At 41.8% G+C, this 20839-nt stretch overlaps 1 long non-coding RNA gene across 2 annotated transcripts; it reads left to right on the top strand.

Annotated features, from left to right (window-relative positions):
- The first annotated feature begins 355 nt into the window (after nucleotides 1–355).
- Nucleotides 356–16122, top strand: LOC109218889. Of its 2 annotated transcripts, XR_002066837.1 has the most exons (3): nucleotides 356–720; nucleotides 1259–1425; nucleotides 16088–16122. It is a non-coding gene; the product is annotated as an uncharacterized LOC109218889 (long non-coding RNA). The 2 variants fall into 2 exon arrangements; XR_002066836.1 differs by lacking the exon at nucleotides 16088–16122 and having other exon boundaries at nucleotides 1259–1480.
- Nucleotides 16123–20839: the final 4717 nt, after the last annotated feature.

The following is a 20839-nucleotide window of genomic DNA, read 5'->3' as shown; positions in this document are numbered from 1 at the left end:
TTGAAAAATAGCCATTATTTTACTGCAACACTGAAAGTTCCATCATAATATACCGGAGATTGGAGCATCTGTGTGTGAACTTTCAATATATTATGCTGGAACTCCAACACACGGAAAGTTCCAGCATAATATACTAGAGATTGGAGCACATGTGTATGAACTTCCAGCATATTATGCTGGAAGTCCAGTATATTATGTTGGAATATTTTTCGGATTTTGGTAATGTTTTCGTTCAGATTTATCTTTACATGAAAAATGGCTAAATTTCGTTTACTTTTGAAACTGTGACTATTTTTCAATTACTACTAGTAAATCTGGCTATTTTTCAATTTATCAATGTATATATATTGTATAATTAGTGTATACTTATAAAAATTCAAAGTGTATACAGATACACTATATATGCATTGTATATGAGATATGCTAATTATACATCTCATATACAAAGACCTTCAGAGTCCAAACCCCCCTTCTCACCCTTCCAGCATTTTCGCCCTTTCCATTCCCCCATTTGTTTCATTTTACTTTGTCTTTAACTTATTTTTTGTTCCTTCTTTTTCAATTTATACCCGTTAAACACATTCCTCTTCAAGTCAGAGCTTTCTTTTCCCTTCCTCTTTCCATTCTGGTGATTTAGGAGTGCCTTTTGAAAGAAACTTGCAAAGATTTGAGGAAAGAATCTCATTGAAGAATCCGTTCAAGTTCAAGATATTAAAATAGGTAAGTATTTGTTGTAATCTTTTGCTCCTTTTCATTATTTATTCACGGATTTTTCTCTCTTTCTTTTCTATCAATTTGAATCAAAATCTCAATCTTGTACGCTTTCCTTTTTGAAAACTTTTATTTCATGTCATAGATTCTTGCTCTAGTTATGGGATAACTTAATTTCGGGGATTTTCTTTTGCACTTGTATTGAATCAGATTTTTTAAAAATGGTCTAATTGATCTCTGATTTCTCTAAGTGATACGGTCAAAATCAATTCTTTCCTAATTTGCAGCCTTAAATTACATTCTGCTAATTTACTTGAGTACTAACTTTCCACAAGTATAAATACTTGTAAATTTTGAGCTAAAAGGGGAGGACTTTTGATCATTGCTCTTCATCACTACCATAACTTTTCTTTTACTGTGATATAATGTATTCACTGCTCTTCGTCTACTTCTTTGCTTGTTGCAAGCCAAAGCAAAGTTTGGTTTCTTTTATTTCACTCGACACAAGTGTTGCTCGAAATTCTTAGAAGTTCTGGTGATCTCGCAGCGTCGAGATTTGAGTGTTGGTTTCTTGTCGCTATCATTGGAGTTTTCTCATTGCAATCACTGCGTATTTCTGGAGTTTGTTTGGCCTATTTACTGCTGTTGAAGCTCTATTCGTTAATCATTATTTGGATTTCTGGTTTTCTTATGAATTTGGTACTCCACAAACAGGTTAGTTTCCTGAACGACGCATTATGATTCCTTTACGTGTTGGTTGTTGTTAGAATAGACTAGTCCTTCTCTTTAGTTTTGTATTCTGTAAAACTCTTGGATATGCCGAGATGCTGAGTGCCATGCGGCACTCTATTGAAATTATGCCAATATAATAACCAGGTACGTCTCTTAAATCTAGGTGTGTTACGTGTGAGTTTTTGAATATGAGAAAATCTGACTATAAAGGTCTTTAGGATTTGTTCTGGCACTCTGGTAACTAGGAAATCATTTCTTTTATTTAGGACTAAAGATTGCATAAATAAGAGTAGCACCAACTTATCTGCTATGTTCAACGATTTAGTTTAGGAATTCTGCCTAAAAGACTTCGAATGATATTTGTAAGTTCCATGATCTTCATTCTTTGAATATAGCTGAATTCATGTTGCATAGGTATCATTTCATTTAGTATTTCTTAGTTAATAATAGGCGACATTGGATTGTTAAAACTTCATCCCTTAAACCTTAAGGTTGTTTGCCGGTCTTATGTGTTTAAAACTATCTTGCCTAAATCAGTGCACTTGTTTTGTCACTTAGACACCATGTTTAGGATTAAATGGCCTAATACACTACATGTCCGGTTGTGGATAGTATGTCGGAAAGCTAAGAGTTATATTTGTTTGCTTTGTTGGCTATAACATTACTGCCATGATGTTCTCAAACACATAGATACCATGACCTTAGGATTTTAATTCATCTAGATATTCAATCTATGGATAAAACATCCAGATTATCTTGCTATCCCAAGAGGGGTTCCTCTGATGGTAAGCAACCTTCACTTCCAACCAAGAGGTTGTGAGTTCGAGTCTCCTCAAGAGCAAGGTGGGAAGTTCTTGGAGGGAAGCATGCCGAGGTTCTATTTGGAAACAACCTCTCTACCTCAGGGTAGGGGTAAGGTCTGTGTACACACTACCCTCCCCAGACCCCACTAAGTGGGATTATTCTGGGTTGTTTTTGTTGTTGTTGTTGTTGTATACAAAGACCTTCAGAAGAAGAATACGAAGAAAATAGAAGCAATAACCACCTTTACAAATACGCTTCACCCTTCACTTCTTCACAGCAAATGCACATAATTCATCCCAAAAGAATCATGAAGTTCCAACCTCCAAAACGGCCAGCAAAACACCATTAAACCACCAACAACATTTACATTGTTTAAATAATGTATATAAAAATGTATAACAGTACATATACACCTATTAAATAACATATGAAGTCCGAGCCAGGTATATACACTAATGATACATTAGGGATACACCAAAAAATAGAGGATGTACTTTATACAAAATTTGTACAATGTAATAATATGTTGTTACGACCCAAACTCCCATCGGATCCGCAACGGCGCCTAACACTGCTTGCTTCACAATAACAACGAACTCAATAAACAGAACTTAATAATCTCAACAGCGGAAATATTATGAAATGTCCGAGAAAAACAATGGTAACACTACTACAACCATCCCAATGATTCGGTGTCAATGAGTACATGAGCACTACAGAATCCCAAAATACATGGCCATATCCTCAATATACTGTCAGAACAGTAGAACAATAATAGCAGAAATAAATGAAAGAGAACTTCAAGGCCTGCGAACGACATAATAGCTACCTCTTTGTCTCCACAAGCTAGAACATAATACAAATAATATTTGAATAAAAGCACCAGTAATGACTGGATAAGAGAAGATGATTCCAAGGAACTACGATCTAGAAAAGCAACTCGCCCTCGAGTCTCTAATCAAGCTCCAAAAGTGGGCTCCTGAACTCCACTAGTGCTGGGCTCGGTATTTGCACAAAAATATGCAGAAACATAGTATGATTACATTAACATCATACTCAGTAGTATCAAGACTAACCTCAGTCTCAAGATTTTGTCGAAAGATACTCATCTCCAAAAACCTGTGCAATTCATATACACAATAACTGAAAGGAGGTATGAAAATAGTGCAAAAGCTATTCACAACCTAAATATGTAAACATCATATATAAGGACTAGTAAGGAATAGCCCATGCTGTGCATGGACCAAATAACACTATGTTTAGTATGTGTAAATTATTCTTAATTTTTATGCATTGATAATATAAATTTTACTTAAAATGTCAAGTTATTAAAATAGCTATGGATATTTTCTTAGACAATGCCATCTTTCGTTCAAAATAAGTGCTTTTAAGTTTTTGACACACTCATTAAGAGAATTATTTAATAGTATTAATATAAGCGTTATTTAACTAAGTTATCCTTTATATCTTCTTAAATTACTCTTTGTGTATCCTCATATTTTGTAGATCATTTATTGGATTAAGGATGGATTTGAAAAATATTAATTAATGTCTTCTTGAATTTTCAAAGTCACAATGCCAAATTAATTTAGCTAAAATATTTTTGATTTAATGCTTTCTTGTTTTTTAAAGTCATAATTACTTTTGCCAAATTAATTTAGCTAAAATATTTTCGATCATAGGAAAGTCTGTGAAAGCTAAAGGTACTGGTAAGACACCATGTAATGCCTCAAAAGCGCTCTCTCTCTCTCTCTCTCTCTATATATATATATATATATATATATATATATATAAACATTTTAAAGCCATTTAAATATTAATTATGAAAATAACTTTACAATCAAGGACAAAGCTATTATTCTAATCTAGACTCTTTCTTTTTCATGTTAAGTTTGACTCTGTTTTACTCTGCTATTTTATTTTTATAAGATTTTAGAAATAAGTACTCCTAGTTTTAGGTCTAGTATTACTTTTTTGTTCCGTGAATTTCTTATTCTACTTGGTCCTTACTTTGTTAGTTTTATTAGACGTTGTTGCCATCATTCTATTAGTAGGAGTAATTAACAATTATTATGTACTAATGCTTGATTTTGAAGCTTCATTGTATATTTGACTATATCAAATTATTTTTCTCTCCTTTAGCAAACAAAAAGTGGCCATGTGCGAGATAATATATGGACACTTTACTGCTTTCATCGCTGGAATTAGTTAGTATTGGTAATGATACTTCTTAACCTCCTTTACTGCTTTCAATAAAGTACATTTATTCGCCAAGAAACATAGACACTTGGTATTGGAAGAAACTGGTTTCTTGTAAATTATTGGTACATATTTAATTTTATTTATATTATTTTATTACTTGTTAATAGTGTCAAATATTACAATATAAAAAGCACACATGCAATGAGGTCAAATATAATCATCAGACTCAATTGTATAAGAAAATATTCAATCTTGGACAAAATCAATACACTTGAACAAAAATCAATCCCGAGCCCAAGTGGTTAAGCCCCGGAGCAGAAGTTAAATTTTGGTGGCCATAACCTTATGACTCCAAATATATAACTATATTATCAATACAAGTCCAAATCGGTGTTCAAATTCTAAACTCCTTTCTTATCTTCTAAGGGAAAAGCACTCCTTTACATATTTTGGTTCCTAGTTTTAGGGGTTAAAGTCCATGGGTTACGACCCAAACCGAAGGGTTGTGACGGGTACCCGGTGCCTTACTTAATCGAGTACCAACATAATGTATCTTTCTTATATTACTATCATGGGTATATGAGCCGGAAAGATTAGCATGAGATAACCAGAATAAAACATAAGGGAATACTCGACATAGGACGATCCAACATGATATACAAATTTATACATGTGACATACGGTCTTATAAGGCTGATATGATCATTTGTACACTCAAAACATAGGCCGAAAAGGCCATACAAGCATCCATATAGATGACTTCTAACTACAAGCCTCTAAGAGTACATAAACGTCATAAAGGTCGGGACAGGGCCCCTCAATACCAATCAATACATGTCGAAAGAATACTGACCAAATAGCCAACTCTGGAACAAGTGGAGTACACTCACACCTTCTGCTGAGCCATAGCCTACTAGGAAGACTATCAACCTATCTATCGGGACCTGTAGGCATGAAATGTATCGTCCCCAGGCAAAAGGGTGTCACGACCCAATTTAACCCCTCTGAATATGTCGTGACGGCACCTAGTCTTTACAACTAGGTAAGCCAAATATTTCGAAAAATTTAAAGAAATCACTACTATAAAAATTAAAATAGCATATTGTAAAAAACAAGGAAAGAGCCTCTCGGTATACATAAAATAATCTCCCAAGAACCGGAATATCGCTAAGTCACAAGCTTCTATAATCTATATAGCTCTATACAAAAGTCTGAAGATAAACAAAAAGGAAATCTCAAGGAGGAAATAGAAGAGGACTCCGAGGATCTGCGGACTCGAGCAGAAATACCTTGAAGTCTCCTGGAATTAGCAAGCACGCACTAACCTCGAGGCTGATAGCTCGTACCTAGATCTGCACACAAAAACATGTGCAGGAAAGGGCATGAGTACACCACAATGATACCCAGTAAGTGCCAAGCCTAACCTCGGTCAAGTAGTGACGAGGTCAGGTCAGGGCCCTACTGGAGTGTGTATATATATATATATATATATATATATATATATATATATATATACATATATATAATATTAAGCAGTAAAAGATATAACTAGAGTTTACGGTAAAACAATTAAAGAAATTGCACAATTTTAACAGTTAAGGTAGTCCTCGGCTCAGATACCATCCCGTAGGCTCCGAAATGATTATGCAATATAGAGGGATCTCCCAGAATACGTCCGTAGTCCCAAAATAAATATGCCAGACAGGGGGATCTCCCGGAATACGTCCACAATCCCAAAATAAATATGCAAGACAGGGGGATCTCCCAGAATACGTCCGTAGTCCCAAAGTAAATATGTAGCTCAAGATAAAAATGGCAGGTACACCATCAAATTATACAGTTTAAACTAAACACAAACGAGGGAAAGAGTGGTCCACCTAAGCATGTTGCATATAAATCAAAATAAGCAGTTAAAACATGTAGGCATTATTTCCTAATCTAATCTCAGCAATTAAACATAGTAGTGCAATCTAACAAGGGAAAACAATTTATGATTAAGTAGGAGAAACGAAATTTTTGCAACAATAGCCCGTGTACGTACTTGTCACCTCACGTACACGGTACTCACACATCAAATAATACCGAACATCCTAAAGGGGGAGTTCCCCAACATAAGGTTAGACAAGCCACTTACCTCGAACCGCTCAAATCAACCTGATATCACGCTCTTGCCACGAGTATCCGACTCCAAATGGCCCAAATCTAATCAAACCAATCGCATAATGTAAATATAACTACAAGTAACTAATTTAACTAATGAAATAAAGCTAGGGTAAGAAAATAGGAAAAATGCCCAAAAATCATCCCTGAGCCCACTTCTCGGAATCGGGTAAAAGTCACAAATTATCAACACCCATTCACTCACGAGTACACTCATACAAAAATCATCCCAATCCGACGTCAAATTCCTATTCAAAACTCAGATTTTCAATCGGGGAACTTTTTCCCCCATTTCCAAACTTCCACCCTCAAATTCCTTAGATGAGGAAAACAACAATAGATTAAGGTATATGATCCAAAATAGAGTTAGAATTCGTTACCCAATAGTTCTCCTTCAAAATCCCTCGAGAAATCGCCTCTCACCGAGCTCCAAATCAATTTTTGTGTCTCAAACCCTCGAACTCCAATTTTCTGCCCAGCGATTTCGCATCTACGGTCATGGGGCCGCTTCTACGGTCCCGCACATGCGGAAAAATCAACGCAGGAGCGGAAGTCACTTATCCGGGCTGGGGCTGCTTCTGCGGTCACTAGGTCGCATCTGTGGTTCCGCTTCTACAGTCCCCCAGCCGCACCTGCGGTCCTGGCTGTCTAGCTCCATTTCCCTTTTTGCGGCTACCTAGCCGCTTCAACCAAACATACGAAACACACTCGAAAATCCGTAGGTGCGAAAACAATAGGTTCAGTAACTTCAGAAAATGCCTAAGTCCTAAATCAAATCCGTTAAGCATCCGAAACACACTCGAGGCCCCCCGGACCTCAACCAAACATACCAACCAATCCTAAAACATCATACGAACTTAGTCGAGTCCTTAAATCACATTAAGCAACGCTAAAACTACGAATCACCCTCTAATCCAAACCTAATGAACTTGAATTTCCAAAATTCTACAACCGATGCCGAAACCAACCAAACCACGTCCGATTGACCCCAAATTTTGCACACAAGTCATATTCAACACTACGGACCTAAGTCCAACTTCCGGAATCGGATCCCGACCCCGATATCAAATTTCCACTATCGGCCCGAAACTCCAAAAATTCAAATTTTGCCATTTCAAGCCTAAATAAGCTACGAACCTCCAAAATACAATCCGGACACGCCCCTAATCCCGAAATCACCCAACAGAGCTAACGGAATCGACGAAATTCCATTCCAGAGCCTTCTTCATACTGCTCCGACTACGGTCCAAATTTTAAGATTTAAACTCTCATTTAGGGACTAAGTGTCCCAAAACACTCCGAAACTCAAGATGAACCATCCCGGCAAATCACAATAGCAGAAAAAGACACGGGGAAAGCGGTTAATAGGGGATCGGGGCGTAAATTCTCAAAACGACCGGTCGGATCGTTATATCCTCCCCCTCTTAAAATATTCGTTCGTCCTCGAACGAGCATAGAGACATACCTAAAGTGGTGAAAAGATGAGGATAACGACTGCGCATATCCTGCTCGGTCTCTCAAGTCGCCTCCTCGGCCGGGTGACCCCTCCACTGGATCTTTACTGAAGCAATATTCTTTGGTTTGAGCTTCCTGACCCGCCCGTCCAAAATGGCTACTGGCTCCTCAACATAAGACACATCCTTTTCCAACTAGACTGAGTTGAAATCCAATACATGAGTCGGATCACCGTGATACTTCCGGAGCATGGAAATATGGAATACCGGATGAACTCCTGCTAGGCTGGGAGGCAAGGCAAACTTATAAGTAACCTCCCCAGCATGCCGCAATACCTCAAAAGGACCAATGAACCTCGGGCTTAGCTTGCCCTTCTTCCCGAATCTCATGACGCCCTTCATAGGTGATACCCGAAGCAAGACCCGCTCTCCAACCATAAATGCCAAATCGCAAGCCTTCTAGTCTGCATAACTCTTCTGCCTGAACTGGGCTGTGCAAAGTCTCTCCTGAATCTCCTTCATCTTATCCAAGGCATCCTGGACCAAATCTGTACCCAACAATCGGGCCTCGCCCAACCATCCCACCGGGGACTGGCACCGCCTACCGTAAAAAGCCTCGTACGATGCCATCTGAATGCTGGACTAGTAACTGTTGTTATAGGAAAACTCTGCAAGAGGCAAGAATTGGTCCCATGACTCTCCGAACTCCATCACACAAGCACATAGCATATCCTCAAGAATCTGAATCGTGCGTTCGGACTGCCCGTCCATCTGACGGTGAAAGGCTGTGCTCAGCTCCACCTTAGTACCCAACTCCTGTTGTACGGCTCTCCAGAACCGTGATGTGAACTGAGTACCCCTGTTTGAAATGATGGATACTGGAATACCATGAAGGCGGAAGATCTCCCGATATAAATCTCAGCCAATCTCTCTGAAGAGTACATAGACAACACTGGAATAAAATGAGCTGACTTGGTCAGCCGATCCACGATCACCCAATTAGCATCGTACTTCCTCAAAGTCCGCGGAAGTCCAACTACAAAGTCCATGGTGATCTGCTCCCACTTTCACTCTGGGATCTCTAACCTCTACAACAATCCACCCGGACTTTGATGCTCATACTTAACCTGCTGACAGTTGAGACACTTGGCCACAAACCCAACTATATCCTTCTTCATCCTCCTACACCAATAGTGTTGCCTCAAATCCTGGTACATCTTCGCGGCACCCGGATGAATGGAGTACCGCGAGCTGTGAGCCTCCTCAAGAATTAACTCCCGAAGCCCATCCATATTGGGCACACATGTCCGGCCCTACATCCTCATCATGCCATCATCACCAATAGTCACATCTCTAGCATCACCTCGGCGAACCCTGTCCTGAAGAACGAGAAAGTGGGGATCATCATACCGGCGCTCCCTGATGTGGTCATAATGAGAAGACCGAGCAACCACACAAGCTAATACCCGGCTAGGCTCTGAAATATCCAATCTCACAAACTGACTGGCTAAGGCCTGAATATCCAAGGCTAAGGGCCTCTCAGCTGCCGGAAGATATGCCAAACTACCCAAACTCTCCGCCTAGAGACTCAAGGCGTCGGCCACTACATTGACCTTCCTCGGGCTGTACAATATAGTGATGTCATAATCCTTAAGCAACTTTAACCACTTCCTCTAACGCAAATTAAGGACCTTCTGCTTGAACAAATGTTGCAAACTCCGGTGATCAGTGTAGATCTCACAAGGAACACCGTACAAATAATGACGCCAAATCTTCAAGGCGTGAATAATAGCAGCTAACTCGAGATCATGGACAGGATAATTCTTCTCATGCACCTTCAGCTGTCTGGACGCGTGTGCAATCACCCTACCTTCCTGCATCAATACTGCTCTAAGGTCAATCCTCGAGGCATTACAATAGACAGTGTAAGACACCGAACCTGTAGGCAATACTAATACTGGGGTTGCAGTCAAAGCTGTCTTGAGCTTCTGAAAGCTCTCCTCACACTCCTCAGTCCACCTGAACGGAACACCCTTCTGAGTCAGCTTGGTCATAGGTGCTACAATAGATGAAAATCCCTCAACAAATCAACGGTAATAACCCGCCAAGCCAAGAAAACTACACTGTGCATCAAATGTATAAATGTTGTTGGGGCATTAGTCGGCCCAAATGACACAACAAGGAACTCATAATGACCATACCGAATCCTGAAGGCAGTCTTCGGGATATCTGGCTCCCGAATCTTCAACTGATGATAACCTGAATGCAAGTCAATCTTAGAAAACACTCGAGCACCCTGTAACTGATCAAACAGGTCATCAATACGAGGCAAAGGATACCGATTCTTTGCTGTAACTTTGTTCAATTGGCGATAATCAATGCACATACGCATAGAACCACCCTTTTTCTTCACGAACAAGACAAGAGCACCAAGGTGACACACTGTGCCGAATAAAACCTTTATCCAGAAATTCCTATAATTGTTCCTTTAACTCCTTCAACTTCGGAGGGGCCATACGATAAGGAGGAATAGAGATGGGCTGAGTAACCGACAACAAATCAATGGCAAAATAAATATCTCTATTGGGCGGCATGCCCGGAAGATTAGCTAGGAATACATCAGAAAAATCCCGCACTACTGGAACTGAATCAACTGTAGGGGTATCAATACCGATATCTCTAACATAAGCTAGATTCGCGTCACAACCCTTCTCAATCATTCGCTGAGCTTTAGGATATGAGATAACTCTACTGGGAGTGTAATCTAAAGTACCCCTCCACTCTACTCGCGGTAAACCCGGCATAGCCAGCGTCACGGTCTTGGCGTGACAATCAAGAATAACATGATGGGGCGACAACCAATCCATGCCTAAGATAACATCAAAATCTACCATGCTGAGTAATAATAAATTGGCTCTAGTCTCAAAACCACTAAAAGTAATCAAACACGACCTGTAAACGGGGTCCACAACAAGAGAATCTCCCACGGGAGTGGAAACATAAACACGGGAGCTCAAAGAATCCCGAGATATCCCCAAATGTAGAGCAAAATAAGAAGACACATATGAATACGTAGAGCCTGGTTCAAATAATATTGATGCATCCCTATGACAGATAAGGACGATACCTGTGATGATTGAGTCTGAAGCGACAACCTCTGTACGGGCTGGAAGGGCATAGTATCTGGCCCGGACTCCCCCTCTAGGGCAACCTCGACCTCCCCGACCTCCACCTCGAGCTGCCTGAGGAGATGGAGCGGCAGCTGGGGCTGGGAGAATGGCCGGAGGACCCAGTGGAGCACGTGGAGGCTGATAAGTCTGTGGAGGTGCGCGCCTCCTAGCTCTGGGGAAATCTCTATCCATGTGACGAGTGTCACCACACTCAAAAAAACCCCTCGGAGGACGCGGTGGCTGAGATTGACTCAGACTTGGCCTGCTGGTCTAGCCGGTAATAGCACCTCAAGCAGGAGGCATACTGGATACTGGCGGTGCATAATAGGGCTCCTGAGGTCTAGGAGGAGCTGTAACACCATTGGCTGCTGGCAGAGTTGAATGAACAGGGCGACTCACAAAACCCCTACCGTAGCGTGCTACCGGTGTATGGGCTCCTGAATAATGACCAGTCTCTCGAGACCTCTTGGCCTCTCTCTCCTCGTTGTCCCGGACAAGCATGCCCTCCATTCTTCTAGCAATACTCACTGTCTGCTGATAAGAAATGTCCATCTCCAACTCTCTGGGCATACTGGTCCGAATACTGGGGTACAACCCCTCGATGAAGCGACAAACCCTCTTTCTGATGGTGGCAACCATAGCCGGTGAATGATGAGCTAACTCACTGAAACGGACTGCGTACTCCGGCACAGTTATAGCATCCTGGCGCAGCTGCTCAAACTCTGCCCCAAGCCCTAAGGATCTGAGGGACATACTCACACAAAAATATCTCTAAAAACTGAGTCTAAGTGAGTGAGGCCGCCTCATCTGGACTACTCAACTCATAGGCACGCCACCACTGATATGTCGTTCCCCACAGTTGGAAAGCGGTGAAGGAAACCCCACTCGTCTCCACAATGCCCATAGCGAGGAGAATACGATGACACTCATCAAGAAAAACCAGAGCGCCATCTGAAGCTAGTTCGCTGAAGGTAGGTGGGTGGTACTACTTGGACCTCTCAAGTCTGAGCTGCTCTGCCTCAGAAGCAGCTACCCTGGTCTCATGCTGAACCGGAGCCACTAGGGGCATAGGAATATACTTTGTGGCCTGATCAACCCGAACCCTCTGCTCAGGAGTGCGGGCTCCGGGAGTCTGTGCCCCTCTCGGGGCCTAAGATGTAGCGAGAGCTATCGGAAGTAGACCAGCCTGAGCTAAAGTGCTGAACATGCTCATGAACTGAGCTAATGTCTCCTGGAGGGCTGGAGTAGCAATAGGAATCTCCGGTGCCGTCCCTCCAGTTGGAGCTGCTGGGGGCTCCTCTATCGTAGCTCTCGCAGGTGCTCGGGCTGCACCGCATGGTCGTCCTCTACCCCGACCCCGGCCTCTGGCGGCATTGGCAGGGGGCTCGAGTGCCTGGTCATCGGTCCTCCTGGTACTGGTCCTCACCATCTGTGAGAAATAATAGAATAGAATTTTAGGATTTTTAATGTCAATAACTCGCACGATAAGGAAATCAAAGAAGTATGATTGTTCTTAACAGTTACACAGCCTCCCAAAGATAAGTACGGACGTCTCCGCACCAATACGCGAGACTCTAATAAATCGGCTTGTGACTCACGACTCCTATGAAACTAGAGCTCTGCTACCAACTTTTCACGACCTAATTTAACCCCTCTGAAGATGTCGTGATGGCACCTAGTCTTTATGACTAAGTTAGCCTAATATTACGAAAAATTTAAAGAAATCACTACTATAAAAATTAAAACAACATATTGTAAATAACAAGGATAGAGCCTCCCAGCATATACAAAATAATCTCCCAAGAACTGGAATATCGCTAAGTCACAAGCTTCTATAATCTATATAGCTCGATACAAAAGTCAGAAGATAAACAAAAAGGAAATCTCTAGGAGGGAATAGAAGAGGATTCCGAGGATCTGCGGACGCGAGCAGAAATACCTTGAAGTCTCTTGGAATCAGCAAGCACGCATTAACCTCGAGGCTGATAGCTCGTACCTAGATCTGCACACGAAAACATGTGCAAAAAAGGGCATCAGTACACCACAATGGTACCCAATAAGTGCCAAGCCTAACCTCGGTTAAGTAGTGACGAGGTCAGGTCAGTGTAACGACTCGACCTGTCGTTTTGAGCTTTTGCACTTTGATCGCCAATTATCGGGCATGACTTTCCCCGTGTGATGTATTACGACTGACGTAGATCGTTGGTTTTGGTTTCAGGAGAATCAGATTGAATTTGAAAGAACAGTTCTCAGTTGTAGCTTGAAATTTGGAAAAGTTTGACCAAGATTTGACTTATTTATATATGAGCTCGGATCGGAATTTTTATGATTTGGTTAGTTCCGTTAGGTGATTTGGGACTTGGGAGCGTGATCGGAATGCATTTTGGAAGTCCGTAGAAGGTTTAGGCTTGAATTGGCGAAAGTGAAATTTTGGCGTTTTTCGGTTGATAGGTGAGATTTTGATACAAAGGTCGGAATGGAATTCCGAGAGTTGTAGTAGCTTCGTTATGTCATTTGGGATGTGTGTGCAAAATTTCAGGTCATTCGGACGTGGTCTGGTCGGGTTTTTGATCGAAAGAGTATTTCGGGAGTTTTTAGAAAACTTAGGCTTGAATTCGATGAGTTTTGGTTAATTCGATGTTGTTTGAGGTGTTTTGGTGATTGGAACAAGTTTGAATGATGTTATGGGATATGTTGGCATATTTTGTTGAGGTCCCGAGGGCCTCGGGTGAGTTTCGGGTGGTTAAACGGACCTTTTCGGACTTGGAGAATTGCAGAAATTTCTGTTGGTGTTCAGTTCAGATGTTCTTCTATGCGATCGCGTGGTTATTAATGCGATCGCATAAGGCTATTTGGGGCAGCCTGATTTTGTCCTACGCGACCGCGTATAAGGGATTGCGATCGCATAGGCTTGTGTGGTGTGCCTTCGCGATCGCGTGAGTGTGTGTGTGCGATCGCAGTGAGTTAAAGGGGCAGAGCATCGCGTTCGCAGGGTGTTAATTGCGATCGCATAGAGTAATTTTGCGGGAGCTGAGTTTTGTGCATCGTGATCGCATGGTTTTATCTGCGATCGCAGAGAAGGAATTTAATAGCTGGGCAAAATGTTTAAAAAGGGCTATTCCGCGATTTTGAGGCTAAGAACCTCCATTTTTGGGCGACTTTGAAGCTTGAGAGAGCTAATTGATGAGGGATTCAAGGGGAATCGATTGGACGTAAGATTTTTGAACTTAAAACTCGATTATATTGTGAAATCCACCTAGAAATTCATGGAACTAAGCCTAAAAAAAATTGAAGAACTAGGGCTTGAGAAATTGGATTTTGATTTGAGATTTGAAGGACCATTTGGGGTCGGATTTGAGAACTTTTGATATGTATGAACTCGTGGGGAGATAAGGAATCTAATGATGTAAAAATTTCTGAGTTTCGAGAAGTGGGCTGGGGGCTCGGGTTTTGGTAATTTCGGGATTTGTGCCCGATATTGATTGTTTTCGCTTGGGCCTTGTTCCCTTAGCATATTGTGATGTATTCGTTCTGATTTTGGATAGATTCGACGCGCGTGGAGGCCGATTTGAGGGGCAAAGGCATCGCGAGCTAGAGATGTAGCCAGTTCAAGGTGAGTAATGGTTGTAAATGATGTTCTGAGGGTTCGAAACCCCGGATTGCACATCGTAGTGCTATGCTGAGGTGACTTGCACGCCGGATAGCGAGCGTGGGGCAGAGCACCGTTGGGGATTGTGACTTAGTCCATCCCTATTGATGATTTTACCACGTATTTGATTGAAATCAATTTGCTATCATCATTATTTGGGCTGAATGCCATATTTGGGCTCCGTGCCAATTATTTGAACCCTTCGGGGATTGTTGTTGATGTTTCCTCACTGTATTGACTTTATACTTGAACTTAGTCATGTTATTTCCACTGTTTTCAAAACTCAGCCATGTTTACTCTGTTTTAATACTCAAATGATATTTAAATGATGTTTTGGGCTGAGAAATACTGTTTTACTGTTGCCCGAGAGGCTATGTGACTTTTGACTGAGTAAGGCCGAGGGCCTGTGTTGTGAGGATATTTTTGGGATCGGGCTGCACGCCGCAGCGGTGATACATATCTTTGGGATCGGGCTGCACGCCGCAGCAGTGATACACTGATATTGATTATGAGGCCGAGGGCCTGAGATTGTCCGCCACGAGGTGGCTTGATATTGATATGAGGCCGAGAGCCTATTTATGATGCCACGCGATGGCTTGTTATTGCGCTTGGGCCGTAAGGGGCCCCTCCCGGAGTCTGCACACCCCCAGTGAGCGCGGGTACCCAGTGTGATGTGTGATATAGCCCGAGGGGCTGGTACTATTCTATGTGATTGCCCGAGGGGCTGGTACTGTTCTATGTGATTGCCCGAGGGGCTGATACTGTTCTTATTGATTGCCCGAGGGGCTGGTACTGTTCTATGTGATTGCCGAGGGGCTGGTACTGTTCTGAGATATTGCCCGAGGGGCGGATTGTTGATATGGTGCCCGAGGGGCGAACCTTATGTGTTTATCTTTCCTGTTTGCCTGTCATTTACTTGCTTAACTGTGTATTTGTGCCCGAGGGCCGGATTTCTGTGCTTACCTGCACTAGTTGTTCTGCATTCATTTGTGTAACTGTTGAAAAAGGTAATTTCAAAAGGTTTAAACCGAGCTAAGATGTTTTTACAAGATTTTACAGTTTCACTACTTCTCTTACTGGTTTTGAAACCGCTTCCATATAGCGTGTTGATGCTCTTTTCGTGATTTCTTATCACTCAGTCTTTATTTATGATTATTACTCACTGAGTTGGAGTACTCACTTTACTCCCTGCACCTTGTGTGCAGATGCAGGTATTTTTACACCCGGTAGCGGGTTTTTGGCTGATTGGAGGCAGGGTTATCGGAGTTTAGCTAGGTGGCTGTTAGCGTTCGCAGCACCGCTTTTCTCCCTTTTCGTTCATCGGTCCTGTTTTATATATTTCAGACCTTGTAGTTGTATTTATACTCTAATAGATGCTCATGACTAGTGACACCCCCAGTTTGGGCTATGTTGGATTGAACTTCCGCATTGTTGTGGTGATATCTGCTGTTAGAAATTATTAAATCATGTTTTAGCCTGCGTTATTGTTGTTTAGCTATTTGACTTCGAATTGGGTATGTGTCGGCTGGCCTTGTCTTCCCGAGAGGCGCCATCACGACCGGGTCTGGGTTTAGGGTCGTGACAAGTTGGTATCAGAGCCTAGGTTACATAGGTCTCACGAGTCATGAGCAGGTTTCGTAGAGTCTCGCGGATCGGTACGGAGATGTCTGTATTTATCCTCGAGAGGCTGCAGAACCTTTAGGAAAACTTCATCTTCTTAGAATTCTTAGCGTGCGACATTGATTCATCTAGAAGTATAACTCTTTGAATTCCTTCCACGCGTTTGCATGCGCGCATGAGCGCTTAGTATCAGATGTGCCTTGATGGCTTGTGATTCCCTGATCGAGGGGCGAGACGTGACCTCTGTGTGTTGATGTTGGGCCTAGTCCGGAGGACTTGAGGCCAGATGGCTTGAGCACTGAGGTGCTGATTGTGTGAGCAAGTGTTTTTGAACTTATATGTTCGGTATTGTCCCTATTAATGGAAGTGACGGCTGGATGGTTATGTAATAAGAATGTTAGTGCTGCGAGATGTATTCGCATGATTTGAAGGCGACGAGAAGGGTCTGTTGGAGGCTAGAAGAACTATTAGGTGCTTTAATTCCATCTTGATTCGAGGTATAGCCCCGAGTTATGAGCGTGTGAAGAATCTTTTCATGTTTCCCAGTTGTGAGTGAAGTAAATTTCATGTTGCGATATGAGTTCAGACTCAGGAAGACTAAGTGACTGCATAAAATTTGTGACGGTGAAAGGTATATAGAAATGTTAGTTAGAGGCAAAGCAGGTGGGTTATCTCCTGCGGAGTGTTCTAAGGTTGTGTGATCCTTATGTTGTCGGTTAGAAGATCTCAATTACAAGTGAAATATGTGTTGCAATTTGAATTTGAGCTGCTTAAGAGAATGGGTTTAATTGTTACGTGAGTAAATGCGAGATCTACAGAAGATATAAAGTACCAGATGGTCTGTGTTCCACGAGCTTATGAAGGATTGAGTTAATCTCATTGTGGTATTATGGCAGCAATTAAGTATATGCGTTATGATTTATCGTGTGTGTTTTGTTCTATGGCTTCGAGCTAAGTGGGGGAGTTTGCTATTGATTAGGCGATTGCACGGTTATGTGTTATGTTAGTTCCAGTTTGAAGCGTACTGGTGGAATCAGCCATGGCTTATGGAGATTGAGACTGAGAATGTCTTGAGTAAAGGAAAATTTCGACAAAGGTTATATGCTGCAGTGTTAGGAGTGCTAAGGAGGCGCAGGTTGTTCGGTTCTTTTGATCGGGCTAATTGCAGTTTGGGTAGAGTGGATGGCTATAGAGAATGGTTCTAATGCGTTTTGGGTTTTACAGGTAACAAGTGGAAATTTGCAAGTTGTACTTATGGCTAGAAACTGAGTTTCAGTGGAAGATGGCAAGACTTGTGGTATTTTCTATATCATTATGGGATTTTATATACCAGCATCAGGAAGGTAAAGGTAATGGCCTTGGATTCGCAGGAAGTTCCTTCAGGGTAGGTATTTTGAAGGTGGCGCTTTTGGGAATATTTAGGAGATTATTCAACGGCTTATGAGCCTTAGACGGTGTGGTTTCATGCTTGGGTCTTGTATGGTGAGTCTGGGTTGAGGAATTGTGGTGTTATATCAAGAAAGAGTATCAAGTTGAAGGTAAATCAAAAGGAAACTCGGATAGATAGGATAGCTTGGTAGTAGGCCGGATTGGCATGGTAATGGATATGATGAGTTCTTGAGTGCTTATGAAGTGGTGGGTTTCCACAGGTGTTTCGTGGCAATACTCTTAGGTTTGGATAGCTTGTGGTTGGTTGAGTTAGAGGGAGTCAGCTCTGATGGTTCGGTTTTGTGCAAAAGGGGATTCGTAGGTTTTTGATAATTTCTACGATGGTTAGAGATGTGTAGTTTCTGCTGGCATGAGGAGCATGAGATGTATAGTGATTTTCTCCTAGATGGGATCAAATGGAAAGTTCTTGACTAGTTGAGTATATATTTGATTGTGGCTCGGAAGGGGTTATGAAGTTCTCATATTTATCATAGGATGGCATGGTATATGTGGTATGTTGCGTAGGGTTGAGATTGGCATGGGTAAGGTCACGGTTCAGTTCTGAAAGGAAGGTTATAAATTCTTAGACAGCACGGCAGTTTCAGACGATTAGGTAAATGATGTTACTAAATGGTATGTCTTGATAAGGGTATAAACTTCAGAAAAAGGGCAACGTGTTTGAATCAAGGATACTTCATTAGTATTGTGGCACTCTCTTGTTGGATCGACTGTTGATATTCAGGTTTGTTTGGTAGCACAGAAGAATTATAGGAGTATCCCTCGTGGAATGATCGAGTATCGGATGTGTGTTAGATGTTCGGGCAGTGTAGCTGGGATCAGATATGACGATTCGTGTGCTTTATGGATTGGGAGACTGAGAGTTTCCGTGATTAGATGGCTTTGTAGTTGTGGATCGTGAGAAAATAGCTAAGGTTGGTCAGAGGGTAGTATGTGCCATGATTTAGTCATTACGAACCTTCAAAGAGTTAATTATCTATTGTGGGTGATGAGAGTTGATTTGGGGTTCATTGGTAGGTCCAACTTGGATGTGCGTTCTGCACCTGGTCAGATTTGTTTACTCCGAACTGCTATTGTTGAGAGACATGCCATTCAATTGTTGTTGAGCTTATTCATGATATGTGAGTTACCCTCTTGTGTTACGAGGAGTTGAGATTTGGTGGTTATGTGCACAAATGGTACGGTTTCAGTTGGGCTTTATAGCGGGATTTGAATGAGACGGGTATTTGGGTGTTGCATGATTCGTTGCACATTGGATATGTTCTTTTGGGCTGGTGTGGCATTGCGTCATTTGTTTCTCCATGGTTATGGTGATTCACTTTTGGGTGCTAGGTATAAAATTGTGCGTGGCTATCGATTTCGAGCATAGTGGCTTGAGGTGTTTCATGTGGAGTAGTGTTTGGATAGGATCGCGCATTGTAGCGAAGCTACGTGGAGATATGACCTTTCGGGTCAGATTCATGTGTTCTATTTCTATGATGTGAGACGGGTTCTCAGCCTTGTGTTGTGATGGTACTGGAGAGCTTGTGGTACAGCTCTCTCATTTGAGTCATTTTCATGGTTTGAGTACGTTCAGATCGTTGCTTATTAGTGCGCGGATTGCACGAGTTGTGGCTTTAGATTGTATTGGTGTGTCATGTCACCAGAGTAGTTGTGTTGAAACTAGATGAGATTGTTGGGATCTAGAATGAATACAAACGGATTCGGTTTCAGCGTGTTGGAGGGACATATTGATGTTCGGCTCAGAAATTTTGCTATGGTCGTTGCCAAAGGAGAAGTGGCTTCATGAATGGTTGACCCGAGGAAGGTTATGGCTTACTATGTGTTTTATTATATCTGGCAGTATATGAAAGTGTTAGGATGAGACTTTAGTTGATTAGAGGTTTTCTACTAGTATTCGGTTGTTGTGTACAGCTATTGTGAATAGAAGTTATCGTTACGGGTGTTTGAGTTATGTGGTATATCATGTAATTGCACCTGAGGTTGCAGGTATGGGTTATTACAGCTGGTTCGTGCTTATTCTGAACAAAGATGTGAGGTTCTGATCTTGTGTATGTCGGAAATGGAAATGTGGTTCTAAGGTTTATGGGCTAGATTGGGTTGTGAAATTTCAATTACAATGTGTTATCGGACCTATATGAGATAGGGTGACGTGGGATCACCCCCGGGTATATGCATGGAAGGGTTATTCAGCGATTGGTTGGCTTGTAGAACAACTCTGGGTACGTTCGAGGACGAACGTATGTTTAATTGGGGGAGGATGTAACGACCCGACCAGTCGTTTTGAGCTTTTGCACTTTGATCGCCAGTTTTCGGGCATGACTTGCCCCGTGTGATGTATTACGACTGACGTAGATCGTTGGTTTTGGTTTCAGGAGAATCGGATTGAATTTGAAAGAACAGTTCTCAATTGTAGCTTGAAATTTGGAAAAGTTTGACCAAGATTTGACTTATTTATATATGAGCTCGGATCGAAATTTTTATGATTTGGTTAGTTCCGTTAGGTGATTTGGGACTTGGGAGCGTGATCGGAATGCATTTTGGAAGTCCGTAGAAGGTTTAGGCTTGAATTGGCGAAAGTGAAATTTCGGCGTTTTCCGGTTGATAGGTGAGATTTTGATACAGAGGTCGGAATGGAATTCCGAGAGTTGCAGTAGCTTCGTTATGTCATTTGGGATGTGTGTGCAAAATTTCAGGTCATTCGGACGTGGTCTGGTCGGGTTTTTGATCAAAAGAGTATTTCGGGAGTTTTTAGAAAACTTAGGCTTGAATTCGATGAGTTTTGGTTAATTCGATGTTGTTTGAGGTGTTTTGGTGATTGGAACAAGTTTGAATGATGTTATGGGATATGTTGGCATATTTTGTTGAGGTCCCGAGGGTCCTCGGGTGAG

Source organism: Nicotiana attenuata, unplaced genomic scaffold (assembly GCF_001879085.1).
Source record: "Nicotiana attenuata strain UT unplaced genomic scaffold, NIATTr2, whole genome shotgun sequence".
Taxonomy (NCBI): Eukaryota; Viridiplantae; Streptophyta; class Magnoliopsida; order Solanales; family Solanaceae; genus Nicotiana; species Nicotiana attenuata.
This window is presented reverse-complemented; position numbering and strand designations above follow the sequence as displayed.